Below are 25,635 nucleotides of genomic sequence, written 5' to 3'. Positions count from 1 at the left end.
ATGTAGTCCGTGTGTCTAGAGGGTGCTAAAGGTATGCTATCCAGAGCTCAGAGCTGGAAATAAATATAAATGGAGCAGTCACAAGGTCTTGGGAGAATATGAAGCCAAAAAGTAGGTGAGATGGTCCAGTTTCAGTGGGGAGAATGAGAAGAACATGGAGCATGGATGTTGAAGCTTTGTGTCACAACTCTTTGTGTCTCTGTCTCTCTCTGCAATGGCAGACTTCCTGTGCACTAGTCCAAAATTTGTGTATCTCCCTGGCATGCAGACTAAATCACTCCTCCAAAGTGATGGACAAAGACAACATCCACTCTCATGCATAGGGCCTTAGTAAGCCAGGTCAGATACCAATCTTGGTGTCGTTGACAATGAGGATTTTCTGGACAAGGAACTTGAGAATCCCAACAGATCATAAAGAGTTAAGGGGCAGGAAGAGAATGCCTTTAAGAACTTGAAACCTGGCCCGGCGTGGTGGCTCACGTTTGTAATCCCAGCACTTTGAGAGGCCAAGGTGGGCAGATCACGAGGTCAAGTGATCGGGACCATCCTGGTCAACATGGTGAAACCCCATCTCTACTAAAAATACAAAAATTAGCTGGGGATGGTGGTGCGCGCCTGTAATCCCAGCTGCTTGGGAGGCTGAGGCAGGAGAATTGCTTGAACCAGGGAGGCGGAGGTTGTAGTGAGTCGAGATTGCGCCACTGCACTCCAGCATGGTGACAGAGTGAGACTCCTTAAACAAAAAAGAAGAAGAAGAAGAAAAAGAAGAAGAAGAAGAAGAAGAAGAAGAAGAAGAAGAAGAAGAAGAAGAAGAAGAAGAAGAAGAAGTAGAAGAAGAAGAAGAACTGGGAAGCTGTTGAGCTCCTAGTGCCAAAAACAAGTTTTCTAAAGTTCTGTTTTTCACTTGAAAGTTCAAGTTTTATCTTTGGTAACAAATACTGTGAGCTGTTTTTCTTGGAGTAACGGGCTCATTTAGTTCATGTTTAAGAAAAATGTCCACCCAATACCCAAGTTGGACTAACCATAGTTTATCTGTCAATTGTTCTTTCAAGTAAAAATGACGTTCCAGGAAAAAAAAAAAAAGGCCTGTTGAACTCACACCTCAAACAATTGCACAGTGCTCTTCTCAAGACAACCATCTCACTCAGCACGCTGCAGAAGTGCTTTCTGTGTTCTTCCTGTTTCATCACACAGGATATTAAAAAGACGTCAACTCCAGGCTCAAGATTTAATAAAATTACCTATTTTTAACTGCTTTATCAAACTATTCAGTAAGATTGGTGGCTTTCTTTCCCTTTTTCTGTAGTAGTAAAAAATACAAAACACAGTGACTGCTGGTACAGGCTGGTGCCTCTGCCTTGCTTCACACTAAGGTGGCAACAGTTTTGCAAGTGGTGCAAATGTCAACCTTATGAAAAAGGCAAATAGTGTCCTAGTATTATCTTGGAACAGCTCTGACTTTGAGCATTCTCCAAAAGAGTCTCAGTAACTCTGAGTAGTCTGTGAACTGCACTTTGAAAATCTCTGGCTTAGAGAAATTCTTGCCCAGGTCCACAGTGGCACGTCGAGGAAGGTTCTGCAGCATTATTTGTGGTCATAGAGAGTTGGCAGAACCAAGATGTCCAGTGTCAGAGGAAGGGAGAAGTAGAATGTGGTAGATGAGTACCAAGTCAGACAGAAGTGATCAACGAGATGTGCACGTAGCAGCACTGAGAGGCCTCGAAACAGAGGGTTGAGGGGAAAAAGAAACAGAATATGATCTATGGATCCATATCATTTATGTAAGTTAAAAGCACACAAACACAGAAAACACTACATATTTTTCAATGACATCTGTATTTCCAAAAGCATGTATCAAACCATTAGAGAGGGACTGGGAGTGAGATTAGAGATGAAAGGAAAAATAAGATGAAAAAATTTTAAGGACCTTGCATGGATAGATAATGGTGTGCACAACAGCATACTTAGCTGTGCCCTTGAGTGCAAACAAGGACAGGATGAATCAGAGGCAGAAAACAAAGTATCTTTTCAAGAGGTCTGATGGCAGAAAGAAAGAGGATTGCTAGAGAGAAAGGTTCACAGAAAGAAGTGGGCAAGGATGTCTGGCTTTGCCTTCTAGCAGTCTACTGAATGTGCTCTAGCCTGGGTTTCCAATGGCCTCCTGGTGTCTGAAGTTCACAGAATCAGGCCCTGGTAGGGAAGGGCACTGAAGGTCTCCACACTTGCTGGCTCCCAATTTTTCTGGAAAATAGGAGATGATATCCCCGTCTAAAAGTAGGAGGCGGTAGGTAGTCTGGCCTCAAGAACCAAGGGAGGTATAGAGCAGCTGCCATAGAGACCAGACAAAAGTAAAAGTATTTGTAGGCAGCACTGAAGGCTCAGCTGGAGATTGAGGAAAGTATGCGATGGATGGGAAGGAAATTAAAGAAATGAATACCTGGTGGCTTTGATTTTTCATTCATTTCTTCAGTCAGTCCATCAGTAAACAATTATAATATTTATTATCCATTACATGCCAAGGTACTTGGGATACCAGGAAGGAGTAAAACCGACTTAGTTTCTATCCTCATGGACCTGCCATTCTGTGTATGCGTGCAGAAGTTAAATAAGCACACAAATACATATATTAGGAAGCCATAACAACTGCAATGAATAAAGGGCTACAGGGTGCTAAGACAGTATATTGATGAGGCTTGGTATAGTCTAGGAGGCCTGGTAAATAGACACTTCCATCTTCACTTTCAACAGCTGCATAATGCCCCACTGTATGGATGCACTAGTTTGCATAACCAGTCACCTACTGTAGGGAATGTAGAATTTTCTCTTTTCTCTTTACAGCATAGCCAATGTTTTGATGTACATCTTTGTACATGCATCTTTAGCACTTGTTTGATTATTTCCTTAGTATGCATTTCTAAAAGTAGAATTGCCACATCAAAGGATGTATACATTTTTAGATCTTTTGAAACATACTACCCAACTGTCCTGCAGAAAAGTGGTACCGATTTACATGGGAAAATGTCCGCTTTAAAAAAAACGGTTCAACAGTGGTCAAATCTAGGTGGGAACAATTCCATAAAGATTTTTAAAGGCAGCATAGTATTCCATGTTTATTTACACTATTTTTGCTATTTTGCCATTACAAAAAGCATATTTCTTATTTAACAACAACAATAACAAAAGTGGAAAGCTTTTGAAAAAAGAAGCCACCTACGAAGGTTAGAATATGCTTTCATCTGTTCAAGTAATATGCTAGGTGATAGGACTAAAAAGGTGACATCTTATTTAGAATCTCCAGTAAAAAAAACAAACAAACAGATTTTTAGTCTTAAGGTTTGGAACGTTGCGTTTCTGTTAAGCAGTTGATTTGCTTTTATCTGTGAATCTTATAACGGATCATGCCTCCTTTTTGTTATCTGCCATGAAAGGTTAAAGTCAAATTTGGGAGCCACATTTATCAAGAGGGGACTTCCTGACATTCACTGTCTATCACGACTTCTTCACAAGTTACCCTTGTTTCTCTCTGCCTCATCTTCCTCCCTTACATCTAATTTAGGTTCTCTCCAAGTATAGGGTGTGTCTTATAAGCCATCTTAAATCCTTTTTGGAATAAGTCAAGGTGGAAATAATTTTTTACAAAAATTAAGCTAAATGCTCAGATCTCTCTCCAATACAGTCCTCAAGAGGTATAGGCAAGGCACAAGGAGAAAGATGCCTCAAGAAAACAACAAAAACCTAATTGGAGGTCAATCGATTGCTGGGCTACGTGCATCAAAGCTGAAGTCTTCAGCTTCCAAACACGCAAAGCAATTTAGTGCTCGCGTTCCCATGGTAACCGTGCCAGCGATGGAGAAGATGCAGCAAGCCCGGCCTGGCGGTTGCCGGGGGAACTCGGGCTGCTGGCCGCGTGACTTTGCTCAAGTCTGAGTCTTTAGATACTCAGGGACTTTCCATTAACTGGGAGCTCTGGATTTGGACCTAACTGAAAATGTAGTTGCTGAGGAGAGGTGAAAAGTGTACACTGGAAATGGGGTGACACCCAGGTAGCCTCCAACTTGAAGTTAGCTAGCACTCTCCTTTTTCTCTTTCTCTCCCCGCCTGCTAAAGAAGGAGATTAGGAAGTGGGAGATGGGACAGCAGGGGAAGGGATCCACCCCAAGCTGTCCTTTTACAAAGGGGCTGAAAAAGTGAGGGGGTGGGGAAAGGGTGACCTCATTAGCATATTTAAAGCTTCAGCCTAATTGATTGCTTTGTGCCTCAACTGAAGAAAAATTGTGTTAACTGCAGGGGGAGGGGCATCATGGAGGCTAGAAAAGGGGAGCCCAAAAGAACTCAAATGAGGTGAGGTCAATTAATATCATCCTTGTCAGTTGGGGAGAATGCAGATGAGTATTTGATCTGGGAGGAGGCAAGACTTTCTAAGCATTAAAATAACAAAGAAAATGTCAACATATTTGGCAGCTTCATTAAAAAAAAATGTTAGCGCATCCTTAAGCACAATAAACCAAAAATCCAAGAGAAAATAGCAAATTGGGAAAGGAAAAGATAATTGCAGTATAGGACAGAAAAGGGTTAGTATCTTTAATATATAAAGAGCTTTAAGTAACAAGCTTTTTACCAATAAGTAAACAAACAACACATATTTTACTTTTCTAATCAGGAAAAAACCAACTCTGTTTCAGAAGAGAGAGAAAGAGACCAGAAGAGAATGTCATTCACTAAAAAGGAAGCTATTAAAAATCACAGAATGTGGATCAGCTCAGACAACGACAGAAGTGGCCCAGGGAAGAAAGAGTTTGAAAATGTTCTGCTTATTGCACTGGGGAGATGGGAGTGGGGATTGGGCGGTTTCCTAAAGCTTACTGCACCAATCAAAAAGCAATCATTTTGGAACAACCTGCCAAAATAGTACTGGAACCTGTTACTGACATGTGCAAGCAGGAGGCCTCTACTTCCCACTCACACAGTGTAGACAGAGGAGTATGGCAGAGAAAGTGTTGCAGCATCTCCTTGGAAGAGAAGACTATGGAGTCTCCCTGGCACGTAGAGCAGAGCTGGCTCAGAGTAAGCAGGTGTTCGGTAAGGCCTTATCGAAGAATTGTGAGGTTCTCTCCATGATGGCCAAGTCCCTAGGTGGAGGCCCTGCTTCTAAGCAGCCTTCAAGAAACTCCCCTACTCTCTCTGAGACCCCACCAGGAGCCCATTGTGACTGTCTATTCCAAGCTCAGGTTTCGGGAAGGAGAAGCAGACTTATTCTGTGTTGCTGTAGATAGTAGGACTATTAGTTTCTTCCACAAACATTGCTTGAGGCCAATTATGTGCTGGGAATGAGACAGGGGTGGAGGAGTGGACCCCAAAATGAGGAGCTTATTACAAACAGTTCCCAGTCTATTGGGAGAGGTAATACGCAACTTATGAAAGAAGCAGCTTTTGAGATGGGCTTCAAAGGTTGGGTAGAAGTTCAGCACACAAAGATGTAGTCAGAGAGCATACAAGAATTGGAAGTGAAGGCAAAGACATGGGCGTGGCAAGATAACCCCTCAGGCCCTTTTCTGTTCTGCCAGTCTATGATTCTGAACTTCAGCCTCATCCTCAGCAATAACATCTCTGAAATCCTGGATTTCACAGGTATGCTGGTTATACTTTTCTCTCACATGTGAAAAAATAAATATGCAAGCACTCAAGTAAAAAGAAAAGCTCATCTGTGCCTCTTGAAGGTGTTTCAACTAGTGTGGTTGAGTTTCCAGTTTTAGGAAACTGTGCCAGAGGTCATAAGGAGACACGGAGGGTCCCGTTCCCAAAATGGAGAAGACTGGAGGGGACAGAATGGAGACAGGCAAACTGGTCAGGTGACTATTGCAAGAATCTGGGGAGAGGATGGGCTCCCTAACTTCTCAGAAGAAATGGCCAAGAAGCCTGGGGTATGTGGGGTGAAGCGGCTGATTAGACTGGAGAGAAGGCTCCTAATGCCTGGTTTGCTGCACTCAAATCCTAACCAGGCAAGGCTCACATTCAATTCTGGTCATTATGTTCTTCTCAACATTGTTTTCCATTTCCCTTACCCAATTTGGGACATATTGTTATGGCTGTTTAAATAAGGTGCCAATCTGACTGGGCAAGAGCAGGAAATGTTTCCACACAGGAAAAGCTCTCATCAGATCCCTATTGCCTTTTGCAAATGGAAATCAAGCCTCCTCCTACAGAGGGCATGAGGGCTGAGTCACAGAGACACCATTAACATATTAGTAAGACAGAAAATCCTCCTTTTCAGTTAGCAGCCTGGCCAGAGCGTCTACAGAGAAGCTGGGGAGAGAAGAGGGTGAAGAATGGGGTGGAGAGAGGAATGGCTCAGGAAAGGCCCCCACCTACCCTTTCCATTTGCAACTTGGAGAGGGTCTTCCCTTCCCAAACCCAGGAAAATGACTCGTTTGAAAACAACCAGAGTGATTAGCCTAAGTTGGATAGACCAGGCGAGAGTATCCTGTGCTCCTGGAGGAATGGGAGAGAGACATGGGGGAAGCTGGACCAGAAGGGGAAGGAGTGGGGAGGGCTGGAAAGTAGCCACGTCCTTACCCCATCTCCTCCCTCATCCCCAAGCCCACCTCTTTCAGTTGAGACGCCTCGCCTTGTTCCAGAAATCATGTGAGTTCCCAGGCAACTCCCAGGGCAGTTGGCTTGAAGGTCACAGGCTCCTGGCCTCTTGGCACTTCTGTGACCTAGCTGAAACATGGTTCTCCTTCAGCTGTCGAAGACTTAAAGCCTAACCTGCCATGCAAGTAAGCTCACCCTGGCCCCTAGTTGGTGCCAGGCACAGGAGACAGAAAGTAGGAATTGAGTGAGGGGGGCAACTTTCTCAGAGGATGATAGCCACACATGTCACCCCTCACCCCATCACACTGGAAATGCCACAAAGGCAGGAGCCTCATCTGGCTCAGCCACCACTCAGCGCCTGGTGCAGAGTAGGTGTGTAATACAGATTTGTTTAGTTTGTTGAAGGAATTCTAAGCAACAAAGGAAAATAAGATTCATGTTGGTTAAAGTTACTTTCCAGGCAAAAGAGTCAAGAGACTTTATGTCTGATTTGTATAAGCTGCTGGGATAAATGCTATAATAGAGAAATAAATGCTATAAAAAGTATAGTGGGAGCTGAGAGGGGGATTCTGCCTGAAGTAATCTGGAGAGGCTTCCAAGGAAGGGTGTCACTGAGGCAAGTTGTGAGAAATGAATGAGGCCTTCGTAGGTGGAAGTGAACACTGAGACTAGGTGTAGGGAATGGCGGCATGAGCAGAGGTGTGCAGGCAACAGGTGGAGACATGTTGGAGAGAGGCCCACAAGTGGAAGAATCTGGAGGAACCAAAAACTTCCTGAGTGTGTGCTGAGGGCAGGCGGCAGGAGATGATGTTGGAAAGGTTTCCTGGATCCTTCCGTGGAGGGCCTTAAATTCCAACCAGAGGAACAGATCAGGAACATGTTGTGGAGAAGAAAATCTTAAATAGGGTTAGTCTGGCAGTGAGGTAGAAGAAGCAAGAGGGAGGAGGGGTGGGTGGGAAATGATCATGTGGTATGGCAGTGTCCAGGACATTCAGTCACTGTGAGACTAGAGGGGGGGCGCCTAGAGTGAAATGTTGATGGGGATGTAGAGAAACAGGTTCTTTCAGATATTTCTGGCAGAACTGTACATCAGTATAGCCATCTTAAAGAGCAATTTTGCAATATCTATACATACCCCTCAACCCAGCAATTTGACTTTTTTCTAGGTACATACGACTGAAAACTTCTAAACGTGCATGGGGAAATATCTACAAGAATGTTCATTGTAGTATAGTTGGTAATGGTAAAAAATAAAAATAACCTAAGTGTCTATCAGAAGTGGATTAGATAAATCAACTTCATTATTCATCTCATGATATACTATATAGCAGTTACCATGAACAAACACATTTATGGCCATAAAAGGAACAGATACCAAAAAACATAACACTGAGTGAAGAAAGCAAATTTTAGAGTTACTTCATATAGTATAATAGCACTTATGACAAACTTTAAATGTACCAAAACAAATAGTACATACCATTTATGGATGCATAAACAAAGCCTAGATATGCAGCATAGCTCAGACAACAAAAAATAGGACTGGGGAGGAGAGTGCAGGGGCTTCAATGTCACCTGCAATGTAGTTTTGTTTTGATTTGTTTTTGTTTTTGTTTTTTTGTTTTTTGATATAGTCTTGCTCTGTTGCCCACGCTGGAGTACAGAGTGGAGTTGCTCACTGCAACCTCTGCCTCCCAGGTTCACGTGATTCTCCTGCCTCAGCCTCCTGAGTATCTGGGATTACAGTCATGTGACACCACACCCGGCTAACTTTTATATTTTTAGTAGAGATGGGGTTTCGCTATGTTGGTCAGGTTGGTCTTGAACTCCTCACCTCAAGTGATCCATCCACCTCTGCTTCCCAAAGTGCTGGGATTATAGGCATGAGCCACCACGCCTGGCCCTTAATGTTTTCTTTGCTAGAAAAAATTTCTGGCAAACATGACGCAAATGTGAACATTTGTTCATTTTGGGTGGTTCATATGCGTGTTTATCATGAGCACTTGCTACATTATCTTCTGACATTTTTCCTTAGTGTTTTTCAAGCGAAAAAGAAAACAGGAAAAGAGGGGAGGAATGAAAGAGACAGAGCCGGCCACTACCTCATCTAGCAAATAGAAGCCCACAGACGTTTACTGAAGGACAACATAGCTACAATCAAGAAAAATAACAGGAAAAATGACCCCACAGCTCTTAATAAATGCCATATCTTAGAGCAGGCATCCCCAAACTTTTTACACAGGGGACCAGTTCACTGTCCCTCAGACCATTGGAGGGCCGCCACATACTGTGCTCCTCTCACTGACCACCAATGAAAGAGGTGCCCCTTCCTGAAGTGCGGCGGCGGGGGCTGGATAAATGGCCTCAGGCGGCCGCATGCGGCCCGGGCCGTAGTTTGGGGACACCTGTCTTAGAGCCTGGGCTCATTGCCACCCTTGCCCCTACCCGCCTTTGCTGGCTGTCAGTCAAAAACACAAATAGTACCCGAAAGTGATCCAAGGTGGAGAGCAATGATTTAGAACTCTTGCCAGGCCCGGATGCAAAGGCACTTGGAGAGCAAAATTTACACATATGTTCCCCATGTGAGAAACAGTTCATCCTTGCAGGGTGTCTAAGTGCCACGGGGCCTTCTGGAGGGGAGAGAAAGGAGGAGGGCTTTCAGGGAATCAGACCAAGAGAGAAGGATGGTGAAATCAAAGGGAGCATAACCTACCAAAGTCAGAACTAGAACTAGAAGCTCCAAGAGGATTTATTTGTGCTTGTGTGAACTGCTGTGTCACCATAGCCTAGAACAGTGTTTGATACATAGTAGATGCTCAGTAAACTTGTGTAAGCAAAAGAGAACAGTGAGTGACATGAGGTGCATGGGAGGAACCTTGAGTGTTCCCAGCTCTCCCTCATCTTGATTGCTCAAGTGACCAGATTTAAGGTCTGCCAAAGCAGGCACTAACGATGTTTCGTAAAGAATTTCTATGACTGCCCGAGGTAAGAACTAGGGGCTAGGATTGAGACACTGGCAGAAGAAAGGGTGATAGAGCTATGGAGAAGTGAGGCTCCAGGAATAATAAAGAGCTAGGAGACTTAGGCAAGAAATACTCCTAAAAAATGAAAATCTCACGAGTAGGAACAGGTAGGAGGAGAGGATTTTGGGAACAAAATGGACACCAGAGAGAATAAAGAAGGGGACTGGGGGAGTCTCAATCACTCTGGGCACTGCTATTTCATAAGGTGCCAACTCCTGCTAGATACACAGCTTGGTGAGCCACAACGCTTTTGAGAGCATTAGGAAAAAGTGGCCGCAGGATATAGGGCTTGACTTAGATCTTGGGTGACATCTCAGTCCCCACTCAACTTGGGTGCCCTTGCACAGGGCACAATCTGCAGAACCACACACCAAGGCCCTGGCCCCCAGACTGGCATTCGGGGCCACCAGGTTCTTTCTAGTCTCTCATCATTCTGCAGCCCCTCACCACCTGCTGGGATCACTGCTATCACTCTGGCTGCCATCCCTGCTTTGTAGCCCCTGCCAGTCCACCTTGCCCTGGAGCACAGCAGGACCGTCCCTGGCAAGAAGCCAACAGACAGCAATCAGCTCTTGGGTGAATTCTGAATCTCCTTGTTCCTTCTTTCTCCTCCCCCTCTCCCCTCCTCCTCCTCCTTCTTTTCTCCTTCTCCTTCTCCGTCTCTTTTAGAGACAGGGTCTTGCTCTGTCACCCAGACTGGAGTGCAGTGATGCAAGCATAGCTCACTGTAACCTTGAACTTCTGGCCTCCAACAATCCTTCTGTCTCGGCCTCCTGAGTAGTTGAGATTACAGGCATGAGCCACCGTGCCTGGTCTTGAATATTATTCTACATGCAAAGACTCTGTGTTCTATTATCAGGATCATTTCAACTGCCTCAGACAGGGAGGTACGTGCTTTTCTACCTTCCTGAAACAGGTCAAGTAAAGTCCAAGAAGCCTGAAGCCAGAAACAAGCTGCTGCACCCCCTGGTGTTGCCTACAGGAAATACTGACATTTCTCCTGTCACCATGGACGAGAAATGCCCTCCAGTCCCACCTCCAGCATCCCAGAGTGAGTTTTTGGGTCTACCGGCGAGGACACATGCACACAGTGTGGCTAGAGCATCAGCACTCTCCTCAGGACCCCAGTGGCATTTTGTCACCTTTTCTCAAGCAGGACAATACAGCCTCTTGAATTCCAAGACAGTGGTGGCCATTGGACAGGAGCTCTGTCACTCTTCCCCAACCAACAATGTTATCTGCATCTGCCCCTTCGTGACAACATGCCCTTTGTCTTTTCTAAAGACTACCCCCACCCGCCCACACTCTGGCTCCCATCCCTTCCTAATAACCACCTTTCCCTTGAACCCAAGTGTGGGAAAGTCACTTAATCTCTCCGTGCCTTCTCGGATGCATAGGAGAAATAGGAAAAAGCTTCCTCATCTTTATTAGAGGGAGAAAATAGTATCTACCTTGTGGGGTTATTGTGAGGACTGAGTGAGTTAATCCACATAAAGTATTTAGTGTAATGCCTGCCATATACTAGACACTCGAAATGTGGCTTTATTATTATTATCATGAGTGTGAAAGGCACAGTTAAGGGCAGTGAACTGTTAATTGCACTGAACCAGTGTGGACAGTTAGGCCTGGGTTGGCTATCTGTGGAACCAAGGTTCATCTCAGGATGGAGGCCCTACCAAGAAGGCTTGTGGCCACTGCTCGAGTGGCTCCTGGAGCCCTCAGAGTACATTCCTCTGCCTAATGGAATTGGCAACCCTTACCTCCTGACACTCTTGGCTTCTCATCTTGCCTCCTCTTTGCCCTATTTAGACTTGCTCTGCCGATCTGAACTGACTGAGCAGTCCCAAGGGCTGCTAGCACTAGGAGCTGGCCTTGGCACCATGCTATACCATAGCTTGAGGCCACCCTTCTCCATACCCAATCCAGCACTCTGGGCCTCACAATGTTTGGAAGAAAATCTACTGATGGTTCTCATCCAAGACACTTGCATGGACTCTCCGGAACCCAATTTAGGGAAATAGCTATTGAGCGAAACATTTCACAGCCAGGATCAGTCTCAGTTTAGGCAGATAGGATTTGGGGGAGCAAGAGAAAGAGAGTGTCTTCTCTGTCACCCAGTGGCTTTTACCTGAAGTTCCACTATTGGAAAGCTTCATTCTTGGGACATAGCCATTGCTCCCTGTGAGAAGGCAAAAGGCCCTGAGAACGGGGATATAGTAAACCAGCCTCCAGTGTCGATGGCCTCTGTGGAACAGTTTACTGAGCAAAGTCTCTGCAAAACTGGGAAACACAATAGGTACCAGCTGCCTTTTCCCTTGCTTCCCTGCCACAACAAACGCTGAGAAATAAAAACTCAAACACAGGTAAGGAGAGCATAACTGTGGAGACCCTTTGGGGAAAGCTGAGGGCACTAGGCTTCTGGGTATGGTTTCAGGATGGTGGCTGCAAAGGATATGAAGTGAGATGTGTATGTTGGGGTGGGGTGCTGGGAGGGGAAATAAGGGTGCAACCATGTTTTAACTTCACCACCTTCAAGGTGAATGACAGCTGTAGTGTATGCTCTTCACATTGCATTTTGACTTAAACAAACCTAAGTTTTAATTCCAGCTCTGCCACTTATTAGCTGTGTGACTTTGGAGATGTCACTTAACCTCTCTGAATCTCGGTTTTCCCAGCTGCACAACTCTGTTGTTAATAATAACAATACCAAATTGGTAATGTTGTTTGGGGGCTTAAATGAAAAAAGACTTACAAGAGAAACCAGCCCAGTGAGGCACAGAGATAACTCATTTATTTGCTGCATCCAAATCTTGCTCTGGGCCAGCAATAGGTACTTTGCCAGCAATATAAAGACACCGAGAACCTGGAACACAGGGCAAAGGTGATTCCTGAACCCTTTCTCTGCAGTGTCTGTCCTTGAAATGTCCCCAGAGAAGACAACATAATCCTTAGTCTAGGATTTGAGAGCCACAATCCAGATGGCATGGCCCATTTATCAGCACCACCAGACTCTCAACTTTAATAAGATTTCTGCATTAGTAACCACAGGAAGAGGAGGAAATGGGCCAGATTCCTTAGCGATAATGAGCACTGCCAGCTCACTCTTATACTGGCAGAGTGCTTCGTGATCACTCTGATTAGTTAGTTTGCTCTCATATCAGCCCTCAGGAGGTACAAGGAGTATTTTTCTCTTTGTTTTAAAAATGCAGGAACTGGGAAGAACAATCTGTCTGCCACTTGCAGCCCTTGGCCTGGTCAATGCCTCTACTAGGTATATGGAGTTGCCTTATGGCTGTTAGAATTTTAGGGATGAATTTTAGAGTCCAGCGCCATTTAATGCTTTTCTGGGAAGACAAGTTGCCTGGTATTGTCTAAGAGACTCTGTCCTTTACCTATCAGATGAGGTTGTGGGCCAGCCTAGGAGCAAAGAAACTCCAAACCTTAAAAGGTTGGAAATGCAGGACCCAGGGAATTCGGGGAAACAGACCAATGAAAAGTGCTTAGCAACATCCCAGGGCCAATGCCGGTGAGCCCTGATTTTCATTGGCCATGAACATGATACTGTCTCCCTGAACGGGGGTAAGGGAGTGGGGGTTGTCTGCAGCTCTGTTTAGGTGTTTATACCTGTCTATGAAGGGGGCTTCCATTTGGGCCCTTGGCACTGGTAAGTTCTCAGTCACATCAGAAAAATGAAAGCAGTTTGGCAGACTTTTACTGTTGCCAGATCCCTACACAAATGTAAATTGTGCGGGCCATAGGCATGTGGCCTATACACAACACAAAAAGGCACACATGGTAATCTTAAAGCTCTGAGTGAATGAAAAGCTATTTATATGTCAGTCTCTGCCTGGCTCAGGCCTGTCGCAGTAAGCATGGAAGATCAAAGCCCTTCTTCCTGCTCAACTGGCCCTGCTCTGGAATCAGAGTAAACCCAGCCTGACCAGGGACTAGGGGGGTTCCCTCCTCAGCAAGTAGTTTGGGAGGGGGACTGCAAACAGTGTATGCCACCCAGGGTGATGCCTCTGAGGCTGGGAGCAAGCTGAGCCCCAGAGGCCAAGGGGGCCTCCCTCCTCCCACCATCCCTCCACCCCTGCCATGAGAGGCTGGTTTTCCTGACTGGCCAGTGTGTGGGGGGGTCAACATCCTTGGTATCTCCAGCAACCCCACCACAGGGATCTGGCACATAGTCCTGAGCCTCAGCTGTCAGCTGGGGAGCCACATTGGTCTGTCTGGGTCCTGCCAGCCCCTCCTTCCCTCAGTGCTGGGACTCTAATCCCTCCCACTGTATGCCCAGGACTGCTATTGCATCCTGCTCCCCTGCACTCCCCAAGTACAGTCATCTGTAGCAGACTTGCCTAGAGTATTTAACATCCCTCTGGCTCTTGACATTGTATTCAGACTGCTTCTCATGCTCTGATTTGGGCTGCTGTGTGTGCTAGAAGCTGGGAAAGCTGCTGGGTCTTAGTTGTCTCCAGCTCCTCTTCCCAGTGTCAGCTTGGACCCTGATGGCCAGATATCTCCACGTGGGAGCTTCTAGCATGCTATGCAGCCGGGGCCACATCAGTTAGAAAATTCCCTTGGGCCACTCCCCTTAGGTAATCTCTAGAGTTCTGTGGGGACCCAAACCATCCAGGGATGGGGAGGAATGGGGGCCCCCTGACAAGGATACTGGTTGATGCTCATGTGGAGGTGGTTGTGAGTTCTTGTTTAGCAGCAGGATCTTCCCTGCCACTTGACTAGAGGGAAGAATTCCAAAAATTGGTGGAATCTGGATTCAGTCAGCTGCCCTAATTCCTGGTCTCCAGTTGTCTCAAGTGAGTCCCAAGCAAGTGAGAATCCAAAAAGCCACAACATCCTCCACTGCTGTCATCTTGGCCCTGAACATTTGCTTCCACTTCTTTAGGTTCCTGATTTGCATTCATTTGGCCCGCTTTGCCAGTAACCCTGCCTTGAGTTCTAGTCTGCTAACCTGTGCTCCCTCAGCTCCATCCATTTCTCTTCCATGACCACAGCACTGGTCATAACCTTCTGAAAATCACTCCCCACTGTCCTCTCTGCTAGCCTGGTAGCTTTCAGGACAGGGACTGGGCTTCATTTATTTCTCTATCCCCATCATCACACAGGGAGTCTGTGACATAAGGGGGAGTCCAGTAAATTTTGGCAGAACAAACACACACCTTCGGGTTCACACGTAGGACTCAGCCAGTTTCCTCGTGGTGTGGTCAGTTTATTTAGCACTTGCAGACTCTCCACTCCTGTCTAAGAAGTAGCCTACCTAAAACTTGAATTTCCAGTTGCCTGGAGAGGGGGAAGGACAAGGGCTCAGGAAAGTAGAACCCCAGTGAAATGGAGGGTAAATATTTGCCAGAATAATCAACATGTGTGGCTCAAGAGGGACAGGGACCACATTGGCCAAGAGGAGGTCTCAGGGTATTTCGATGCATGGCACCCCTGAGAAAAGGGGCTGTACTAAAGAAGCTGTTTCTAAGGGAGCAAAGTATCATGGAATGAGTACGGGCTTGAGGCCAGAGTGCTTAGAGTCGAATCTCGGCTTGACCATTTACTGTGTGACTTCAGGCAATTTCCTAAGGAAACTTTTCATTACCTCCCTTTCCTTGTGTATAAAATGGGGGATGGTAACATTGTCTACCTCATGGAGTTAGTACAAAGATTAAAACAATATGTAGAAAGTACCTGGCAACACAGAACATTCTCAATAAGCAATATATATGAATATTAATAATATCCCTAATAACACTTAGCATGTGATTGATACTGATGCCGAAAGTTTAACCTAGTTCAATTTGCAGAGGCCTCAAGCAGTGTCTTCAGGGTGAAATTATGTGTGTGCATGGGTTATATTTTCTGGGAGTTTCACTTTAGGGTAGTAATGGAAGTGCTAGTAAATTGGCTATAAAAAGAGGTAGTAGGTCTGGAGGGGTTGAGACTCACTAGAGTCGGGAAACAGTGTGTTGCGTCTGTGTGTGGCTGTGCCCGTCTTCTTCACGTCAACTGTGAGCACCTCAGCAGCAGGACTGAGTCCTGCTCTCCTCTCTCTTTGCCTTGCCACCCTGCATACCTAGTCCAGGCCTGGCACAGAACAGATTTGTGGGGAGTGAGAGAGTAACCAAAGAATTCTGAACAGGAAAGCTACCTGACTTGGGTGTGGGAGAGCCTTAAATTACATGTCTATACCTGGTTCATTCCTTCCTTCATTTATTTATTCAACAAAGCCCCTACAATGCACCAGGCACACCATATAGGCCCACATCTTCCACCCAGGCCCAAGGCTCTTTGCTTATTCTACAAAGTCCTTGCAGCTTCTTCTTTTTGTTTTTTTTTTTGGCTCAGGGACTGTCTTCTTGACCGGACACTCTGCTTAGCTTTGATTTCAGCCTCTTCCCAAGACTCTGCCTCTTAAATCTTCTGCCTCAATCTCCTCCCATTACTGTCGATGATTAGGTGTGGTCCAGTTCTAATGCCCCTTCTAGTCCCAGCACACACCACCCGAGCCTGGCCCTTACACCCCAGGCAGCTACTGGCCTGAAAAAGAGTGGGGGGCTAGGACCAACTCACCAGCAAAGAAGACAGAGAATACCTGAGTCCCGTCCTCAGAGAGGAAGTGGACACGAGGCAGGGTAGGGCATGGGTAAGCAGTGAGGCCAGGAACTTAGCTGGTGACAGGTTCATTCTAGACCCCTATGGGGGTGAACTGGTACTTCCAATCTCCTACAGAGGTAGCACACCGGTCTGCCAGCCATTGCAATAGCCACATTTGCTCAGAGCGCAAAGAGCAGAGCTTCAGGTTTTTGTTTCAAAGACAAGTTCACTCTGCCTGGCCCTGTGGTTTGAACACATTCTAGTTATTTTCCCGCTGAAATCACAAGGACTAGGAATTGGAAAGTGAGACTGGAATAGGAGAGTAGAATATCCGGAGGCAGGGCCTGAGTGGGTGGCTTTATCCATGATGCCTGCAAGGCCTTTGTCCCCAGACAAGGCCTCCAGACACTTCCAGCCCCCACTGTAGCCCAGTGTATTCCTGCTTTGCGGAGAGAAAGCACTTGGGATCTGTAGCAGCTGTTTCGGTCAGGGCTGGCAGGCCTTGCAGGGAAGCCTAGACCTGAAGGTGCAGGAAAACAGAAGGCGAGCAGCATCCAGCGTGGGTGGCTCCCAAGTGCACGACCTTACCTCGTCCTTCTCATGTTCCTTTAGCTTTCGTCCCACCCAGTCCTGGTCTGCAGAGAATTGATAGCTGGGGGCCAGAATCCAATGAGTAAATAGGCCACACATGAAACGTTTGGATCCAGAAAGGGAAAGAGGGATGTGCCATGAAACCCTTCCCCCATTGTTTTCTTCTCCAGTTTCTTAAAACTTATTTGTGCTGTCTTCCGTTCAAAAGCAGATTTTGAAAGTCAGGTGGCTGAACTTCTGCATCACCCAGGGCCCGCACTGTGTGGAGAGGAGAAGAGCAGGGCGCCTGGCCCTGGTTCCCTTCCCCGTTCTGTTTCTTTCCAGCCCCCTCCGCTTTCCTAAGGCTGCAGAGGAGTGGCCGGCAGACATGTTTTGATGGTGTAGCTTACAAATTTGAAATCGTTGTCAATGTTGAAAAGTGACAATATTTTGCATTTTAAAAATCTGGATTTCTGGCATCTCTTGTAAAACTGGAAAATGTAACAACACTGGGCCAGTAATTCCATATGACAACTAGCAGCAGAGCTCAGCAGCAGCTGTTCCCTTAGACAGGATGCAGACTCTCCAGTTTCCCACGGTCCACACACCTCCTTATGGTACTCCGAGCACGGTGCGCCACTGGTAATGTTCGTGTGGACCTTTGTACATGACCTGCTTCACTCACTTATGTTAACTTCCGGGGCCCTCTTAGCCTTCAGCTGAGATCCCTGATTTGTATCAGCTATTTACTGTTCCCAAAACAGACTTCCATAATTGTCTTCATGTTTGCAATGCCATTCTACAGCCTACCTAGAAAACATTATCCATCCTTTCAGACCCAACTGAAACCTCCCTTCCCCTGGAAGCCTCCCTTAACTCATGCAAGCAGAGTTAGGAACTTCCTCCTCTGTATTTTCACTCATCTAACCCAGCGCTCTATCATTGTTTATCCACTGCATTATGATTATGTGTTTGGATGTCTGTTTCTGCTTCTAAATTGTGTGTCAAGGGTAGGGACTAGGCAATTCTCATCTTTGAATCTCTAGCTCCTAGTACAGGGCCTTTACACAGGGAACACTTAAATGCTCGTTGAGTAAGTGATACAATGACTGACTCAAAGGATGAGCAGGGAGTTATAAAGCACTTTTCTTTGATGAGGGCCAGAAACAAGTTGGGTGGTATCAGAGCAGTTCTAATTTCCCTGAAGTGACGGCTCTGTGGAGTCAATCTCATTTGGCACTGAGTTCTTGGCACAGAGCCTGGCACACTGCAGGTGCTCAGGGGATGCTCCTGGAATAAAATAATGAAGCTCATCTGACCATGGAGAGTGGCAGTTGAACTTCAGTTTGCAGTTGGAGTGCTCCAGGGACCACCCACATCACTCTAGTTTAGAACGTGGCCTCCAGCACATCCTAGCTCTGGGACCCAGGGCAAGTAACTTAACCTCTCTGAGGTTCAATGTCCAAACTTGAAAAAAATGGAAATCACGATACTTCATTACGGAGTGTGAATGAGGATTAAACAAGGTATCTCTAGGTCAAGTGACATATTGCACATAGTTAATAAATGTTAGGGCCTTTTGTTAGTCTGAGTTAGTAAGAGAGTGTGTATGTGTGAGAGAGTGGGTAGGTATGGTAAATGAAATGTGGAACTGTAATCGTAAAGCATGGATATGATCTGTGTTCCCATCCAGCTCTGATTCTTTGGGTTTACCCTCTCAAGGGAACATTAGGGTGTATTCCCTAACAGGAGTAGCTCCTGTTACAGGATGGTCAACAAAACCCCAAAGAGAGAGATAAATTCAATTCCTCCATCAAAGGCTGCCTGTAGCTCCAGCTGATCTCTGCCTCATGCCAATCCCCATCCCATAGGTATGAATGTTGCACTTGCGGAACCTATTTGGGCAACTGTTTCCTCATCTCTAAAATGGAAATGATAATAACTACTTGGAAGGGTGGCTGGGACCATTAATGAGAAGAGGTATCTAAAAGCACTTAACTTGGTGTTGGGTTACAGAGTAGAGCTTAATAAATGTTAGGCCCTTCCTCCTCCCTGGGGCCACAGGGCTGCAGGCTAACAAATGAAGAATGGCAGAGGGAGGGACACTGAGGGTATGTCACATACTGCAGACTGTGGACACAAAAATAACAGGAACTGAAGGACTTTTAATAGGCCACAATGAGATGAGGCCAAGGGATTGAGAATGAGTGAAGATGAACACATGAGTCCTAACGGGGTCTCTGGCTGAGTCCTCAGTACCCACAGCTCCACACAGGATGCAGCTGACCTGGTGTAACCAGCTCCCACTCAACCAAAATGGGCCAGATTGTGGTTAATGGATCTTGCCAAGATTTCCCACAGACACCACATCATGGAGATTATTGATTGGAAGTATACCTGCCACTACACTTGACTGAACTTGAAGTTGTAGACTTTCTCAAATGCTTTAACATGTATTTGATAGCATCATTGTTTATAAACAGTGAAAAACTGGAGGAAACCTAAATATCTACAACTGAAAAATGGTTAAATAAATTGTGGTACAGCCATTATATGAAAGGGTGTACAGCAGTTAAAATGATTAAACTCTAACTCATGTATCAACATGGATAAATCTCAAAAGCATAATGTTAAAAAGAGAAAGTTCAGACACAACCTGCAAATTCAGGCTGAGACTACTCTAATCCTCCCAGCCATCCCAAAGAGTTGGGATGCACAAGATCACTTTCGGTTTTCTAATTGAAATAAAGAGGGGAGGGGAGGGGAGGGGAGGGGAGGGGAGGGGAAGGGAAGGGAATGAAAAAATCCTTCAACTAAAGGTTTCTTTGGGCAGCCAATCCACTTCTGCTTCGACAAACTGGTATCTTGGCCTCTGTATGTTTTTGTCTCACAGTTAATCACCCTCTCTGCCTTCTTGGTTCTATTACTTAATCTTATCTCCTATGTTGTACCTTGGTATCTTTATCTCCTATATATACCATTATGTCCTATATACTTTTATCTCTTATATTGTTATATATCTTTATTCACACATTTCTGCCCTCTAGTCATATCAAATTCCTTTACATGCGTATCACATCTAATCTCTATTGCTTGGCCAGTCTTCTTTTGGGCCAATCATAACATTCCAAATTTGCATAAAAAGGGAAAGTTGCAGAGCATATATACACAGTATGATGCCATTTATATAAAGTTTAAAACATGCAAAACAATATTATATATTGTTTATAGATGTATATATATGTTGTAAAATATAAATACATGCATGGGAATTGGAAACAGTTTGGCTACCTCTAGGCGAGGGTGGGGCAGAGCTCACAAATGGATGTGTAATGGCCTGTTTCTTAGAATAGATCTGAAGCAAATGTGGCAAAATGTTAAGATCTGACATTTTCTCCCTACTTTACAGTTTATAAAGAGTTTGAAAGAATTTATAATTTACTGTTTATAAAGAGTTGAAAGAGTTTGTGACTTTGAAAATGTGGAGATGTTGCAGGCTGCCCTGCCTCAACCTTTTACCCACGCCCCTTTGTTGAGGGCCTGCACAATGGGCATAGGGATTGCAGCATCTCAGGCCACAGCTCATTTAAATCTTTACATAACCCTGGGAAGGAGGTGCCACTTGCAACTTATTCTACACTTGAACCTAGATAAGCAAAGTGACTTGTCTAAAGACAAGAAATGTGATTAGGTCTCAGGCTCCCAGACCCCACTCTCATACCTTGCACCTGTAAATATGAGTCCTGTGCTGCCAAAATAAATTGGGATTCTTTGAGCTTTTGATGTCTAGGATTCTGTTTTAAAAAGGGGTTGATCAGCATTTCTCGACCCTCCATTCACTGGCAGAAGGCAACCCAGATCTGGTATCTCCCAGACCTCCACTCAGTGACAGAAGGTGGCTTTTCTTTCCCTGGTAGCACTGGCAGAGATTGAGTGGAAGCTCTGTTGGCACCAGGCTATCCAGAGAGTTGGCCAGGTGAGGCACTCTCTGCCTTACAGCATGGTATCTCTCATCTCTCACCTAGAAGTACTCAGTGAGAGGCCTGGGAAAGCACCTTCCCCAGTGTTGGGGGCACCAGTAGAAATCAAGTGATAGTTTCACAGGCACCTGGCCTGAGGAAGAGCTCTCTTCCCTCACAGGCTTGGTATCACCTACCCCCACCTAGCAGCATCAGTACTGGGAAAGTACATTCTGCCCCTGTGTGAAGCACCAGTAGGGACCCAGTTAGGAAGCTGTAGCTGCAATAGGTGAACAAGGCAGATCAGAATAGCACTGTAAGGGCTCCAAAAGCTAAACTGTCATTGGAACCACAGCCCACAAAAGTAGGCCAGATCCTACATGTTAAACCTAAACAGACTGCCTGCTGAAATAAAAGATTGAAATAAGAGTCTCCTAACATAATATGCAAAATGTCCAGGATAAAAATTTAAAATTCACTAATCATATCAAGAACCAGGAAAATCACACATGAATGAGAAAAACAGTCAACATATACCAACACCAAGATGTCAGATGTTGGAATTATTAGGCAAAAGTTTTAAAGCAATCATCACAAAATGCTTCAACAAATACTCTTGAAAAAAATATAGGAAAGCTCACCAAATAACAGAAGATGTAAAGAAGAACCCACTGGAAATTATAGAACTGAAAAATAAAATAACAGAATTAAAAACTCAGTGGATGGGCTCAACAGCAAAAAGAATAAGACAGAAGAAAGTATCAGTGAACTTCAAGATAGAACAATAGAAATTACACGATATAAACAACAGAGAAAAAAAGATTAAAAAGATAACATGAGCAAAGCATTAGAGAGCTGTGGGACAAACCATCTAAGATTTGTATCATCAGAGCCTTAGAAGGAGAGGAGAAATAAAATGAGACTGAAAAAGTATTTGATTAATGAAAGGCTAAAAACTTCCCAAATTTGGTAAAAGACACATATTCAAAAAGGTGAGCAAAATCGAGTAAGATAAATCCTCCAAAATTCATGACAAGTCATAATTTAAAAAAAAAAAAAAAGGTTTGAAAGTAGTCAGAGAGAAATAGGGCATTACTCACAGTGGAAAATCAAGTCAACTGACAGTGGATTTCTCATCCGAAACCATGGAGGCCAGAAAAAAATGACATTTTTCTCATCTTGAAAGAAAAGAGTTGTCATCCCAGAATCCTATATCCAGTGAAAATATCCTTCAGGAACGACGGGAAAATAAAAAACTTCTCAGAGGAAGAAAAACTAAGAACATTCGTCACCAGGCCTACCCTGGAAACGTATGGCTAAAGGAAATCCTCTAAATTAGCAGTCCCCAACGTTTTTGGCACCAGGGACTGGTTTCATAGAAGACAACTTTTCCACAGATGGGAGTTGGGAAAATGGTTTTGGGATGAAACTGTTCCACCACAGGTTATCAGGCATTAGTTAGATTCTCATAAGGAGCATGCAGCCTAGATCCCTTGTGTGTACAGTTCACAATAGGGTTCATGCTATGAGAATCTAATGCCCCACTGATCTGACAGGAGACTGCGCTCAGGTGGTAATGCTCCCTTACCCTGCTGCTCACCTCCTGCTGTGCTACCTGGTTCCTAACTGGCCACGGACCAGGATCAGTCTGCATCTGCAGCCTGGGGGTTGGGGACCCCACTCTAAACATAAATGAAACAATAAAGAAGGAATCTTGGAATACTAGGAAGGAAGAAAGAACACAGTTAGCAAAAATATGGGTAAATACAATAGATTTTTTTCTTTTCCACTTGAATTTTGTTTTTTCTTTCTTTCTTTCTTTCTTTTTTTTTTGGTTTTTTTTTTTTTTTGTTTTTATTTTTTTGTTTTTTTTTTTTTTTGAGACGGAGTTTCGCTCTTGTTACCCAGGCTGGAGTGCAATGACGCAACCTCGGCTCACCGCAACCTCCGCCTCCTGGGTTCAGGCAATTCTCCTGCCTCAGCCTCCTGAGTAGCTGGGATTACAGGCACGCGCCACCATGCCCAGCTCATGTTTTGTATTTTTAGTAGAGACGGGGTTTCACCATGTTGACCAGGATGGTCTCGATCTCTCGACCTCGTGATCCACCCGCCTCGGCCTCCCAAAGTGCTGGGATTACAGGCTTGAGCCACTGCGCCCGTCTTTCTTTCTTTCTTATCTTTTTCTTTTTTTTTTTTTTTTTTTTTTTGCAATGTAATTCACTTTATTTTTCTTGTATAAAAACCCTATGTTGTAGCCACAGCTGGAGCTTGGGTCCTCTGCACGGAGACTCTGGTGCGGGTCTTGATGAGGTGGTCCCTGAATTCCTGATAGGGAGACTTGGTGAATACAGTCTCCTTCCAGAGATCAGGGGTCAGGTAGCTGTAAGTCTTACAGATGGCATCAAACGTAGCCTTGGTGAAGTTGCCCAAGGTGGCAGTGCAACCCCTAGCTGAGGTGTAGCAGTCATCGCTACCAGCCATCATGAGCAGCTTCTTGGGCACAGGTGCTGAGAGATGCCAGTGCCCCTGGGAGCGGGGATGAGGCGCACCAGTACAGAACCACAGCGGCCTGTCACCTTGCAAGGGACGGTGTGGGGCTTGCCGATCTTGTTCCCCCAGTAGCCTCTGTGCACAGGGACAATGGAGAGCTTGGCTAGGATGATGGCCCCACGGATGGCAGTGGCCACCTCCTTGGAACACTTAACACCCAGACCGACGTGACCATTATAGTCCCCAATAGCAACAAACGCCTTGAACCTGGTGCGCTGGCCAGCACGGGTCTGCTTCTGCACCGGCAATAATCTTCAAAACCTCATCCTTGAGAGAGGCCCCCAGGAAAAAGTCAATGATCTCAGATTCCTTAATGGGCAGAGAGAAGAGATAGATCTCTTCCAGAGATTTGATCTTCACGTCTTTGACCAGGGGCCTAACTTGGTGACAGGCATCCACTCCTTATCCTCGGCTTTGCCTCCATGAGCTCCGCGGCCTCGGCCCCGGCCCCGTCCACGGCCGCGACCCTGCTCGGGATACCACTGCCAAAACCTCCACGGAAGCCACCGCCTTCCCCATCCCAGGGCCCCCGGGGCCTCCGGCCTGCCCCCCCTCCCCCGCCGCTGCTGCACCGGCGTCATCCGCCATTTGGTGTTATGTTGAAGAAGAAGCTCCACTTGAATTTTCTAAGTTACATTTGATGGTTGAAGCAAATACTAGCTTATGTGGTTCTAAATGTATGTAGAGGAAATATTTAAGATAATTATAAATAAGGGGGGCTGAAAGGGCATAAAGGGAGATAAAGTTTCTGCACTTAACTCAAATAGGTAAAATAACAACACCAGTAACTATGACAAGATGTATATATAATGCAATACTTACAACAAAGCTATACAAAGAGATACACTTAAAGACACTATGGATACATCAAAATGGAATTCTAAAAATATTCAAGTAACCCACATGATGGCAATACAAAATTGCAAAAACTGGGAGAGCTGAAAGGACAAATTAATGAATCCACAATTAGAGTTGGGTTCTTCAACACTCCACTTGCAGTAATTGATAGACATATTAGACAGAAAATTATCAAAGAGAAAGAAGAATTCAACAACACAATCAATCCATGGGGTGTAACTGACATACATAGAACCCTCCACCCAACAAGAGCAGAATAAACAATTCTTTTCAAGCACTCATAGACCATTCACCAAGGCAAACTATATCTTAGGCCATAAAACGAATCATCCACACATGACAGAAACTCTTGATAAACTAGAAAGAGTGGGGGAACTTCCTCAACTTGGTAAAGAACAAAACAAAACAAAAAACAAAAACAAAACCCTACAGCTAACATTAAACTTAAAGGTGGAAATCTGACTATTTTCTCCTGGAGATTAGGAAGAAGATAAGGATGTCTACTCTCACCACTCTTATTCAACATAATACTGGAAACTCTAGCTGGTGCAATAAGCAAGAAAAAGAAATAAAAGGCATACAAATTGGAAAGGAAGGAATAAAACTGTCCCTATTTGTAGACGACATAATTATCTACATAGAAAATCCCAAGCAACCTATGCAAAAATCCTTAGAACTAATATATGAGTTCAGCAAGGTTGCACTATACAAGATCAACACAGAAAAGACCATTGCATTTCTATATACTGGCATTAACCAAGTGGGAACCAAATTAAAAACACATAATACCATTTAAAGTTGTTCCAAAGAAAATAAAACACTTATATGTAAAACTTGTACAGGATTTCTATGCTGAATATGACTAAATGCTGGGGAAATAAATCAAAGAGGGCCTAAATAAAGGAGAGACATACTATGTTCGTGGATTGGAAGCCTCAGCACAGTAAAGATGTCAGTTCTTCCCAGATTGATTTATAGGTTTCACACAATTCCTATCAAAATCCCACTTCTTTTTTTCTTTTCTTTTCTTTTTTTTTGAGATGGAGTTTCGCTCTTGTTACCCAGGCTGGAGAGCAATGGCACAATCTCGGCTCACCGCAACCTCCGCCTCCTGGGTTCAGGCAATTCTCCTGCCTCAGCCTCCCAGGTAGCTGGGATTACAGGCACGTGCCACCATGCCCAGCTAATTTTTTGTATTTTTAGTAGAGACGGGGTTTCACTATGTTGACCGGGATGGTCTCGATCTCTTGACCTCGTGATCCACCCGCCTCGGCCTCCCAAAGTGCTGGGATTACAGGCTTGAGCCACCGCACTTGGCCTACAAGTTGTTTTTAAATAAATATAAACAACTATATTCTAAAATTTATGTGGAAAGGCACTAGGCCCTAGAATAGCTAGAACAATCTTGAAAAAGGAAAATAATAGGAAGAATTACTCAGTACTGAAGTCTACTATACAGCTACACTCATCAACACTGTGTGGTA

General features: G+C 44.9%; 1 protein-coding gene and 1 pseudogene across 1 annotated transcript in view; both read right to left on the bottom strand.

Moving 5' to 3' along the window:
* Positions 1 to 25,635, bottom strand: part of NHSL2 (NHS like 2) — a 248,776-nt gene that overhangs the window by 91,261 nt on the left and 131,880 nt on the right. The window lies entirely within an intron of this gene.
* On the bottom strand, positions 22,905 to 24,050 carry LOC101042889 (small ribosomal subunit protein uS5 pseudogene; annotated as a pseudogene).

The sequence above is a fragment of the Saimiri boliviensis genome, chromosome X (assembly GCF_048565385.1).
Source record: "Saimiri boliviensis isolate mSaiBol1 chromosome X, mSaiBol1.pri, whole genome shotgun sequence".
Classification (NCBI taxonomy): domain Eukaryota; kingdom Metazoa; phylum Chordata; class Mammalia; order Primates; family Cebidae; genus Saimiri; species Saimiri boliviensis.
The sequence above is the reverse complement of the archived record's forward strand: the minus strand, read 5'-3'. Positions and strand labels throughout refer to the sequence as shown.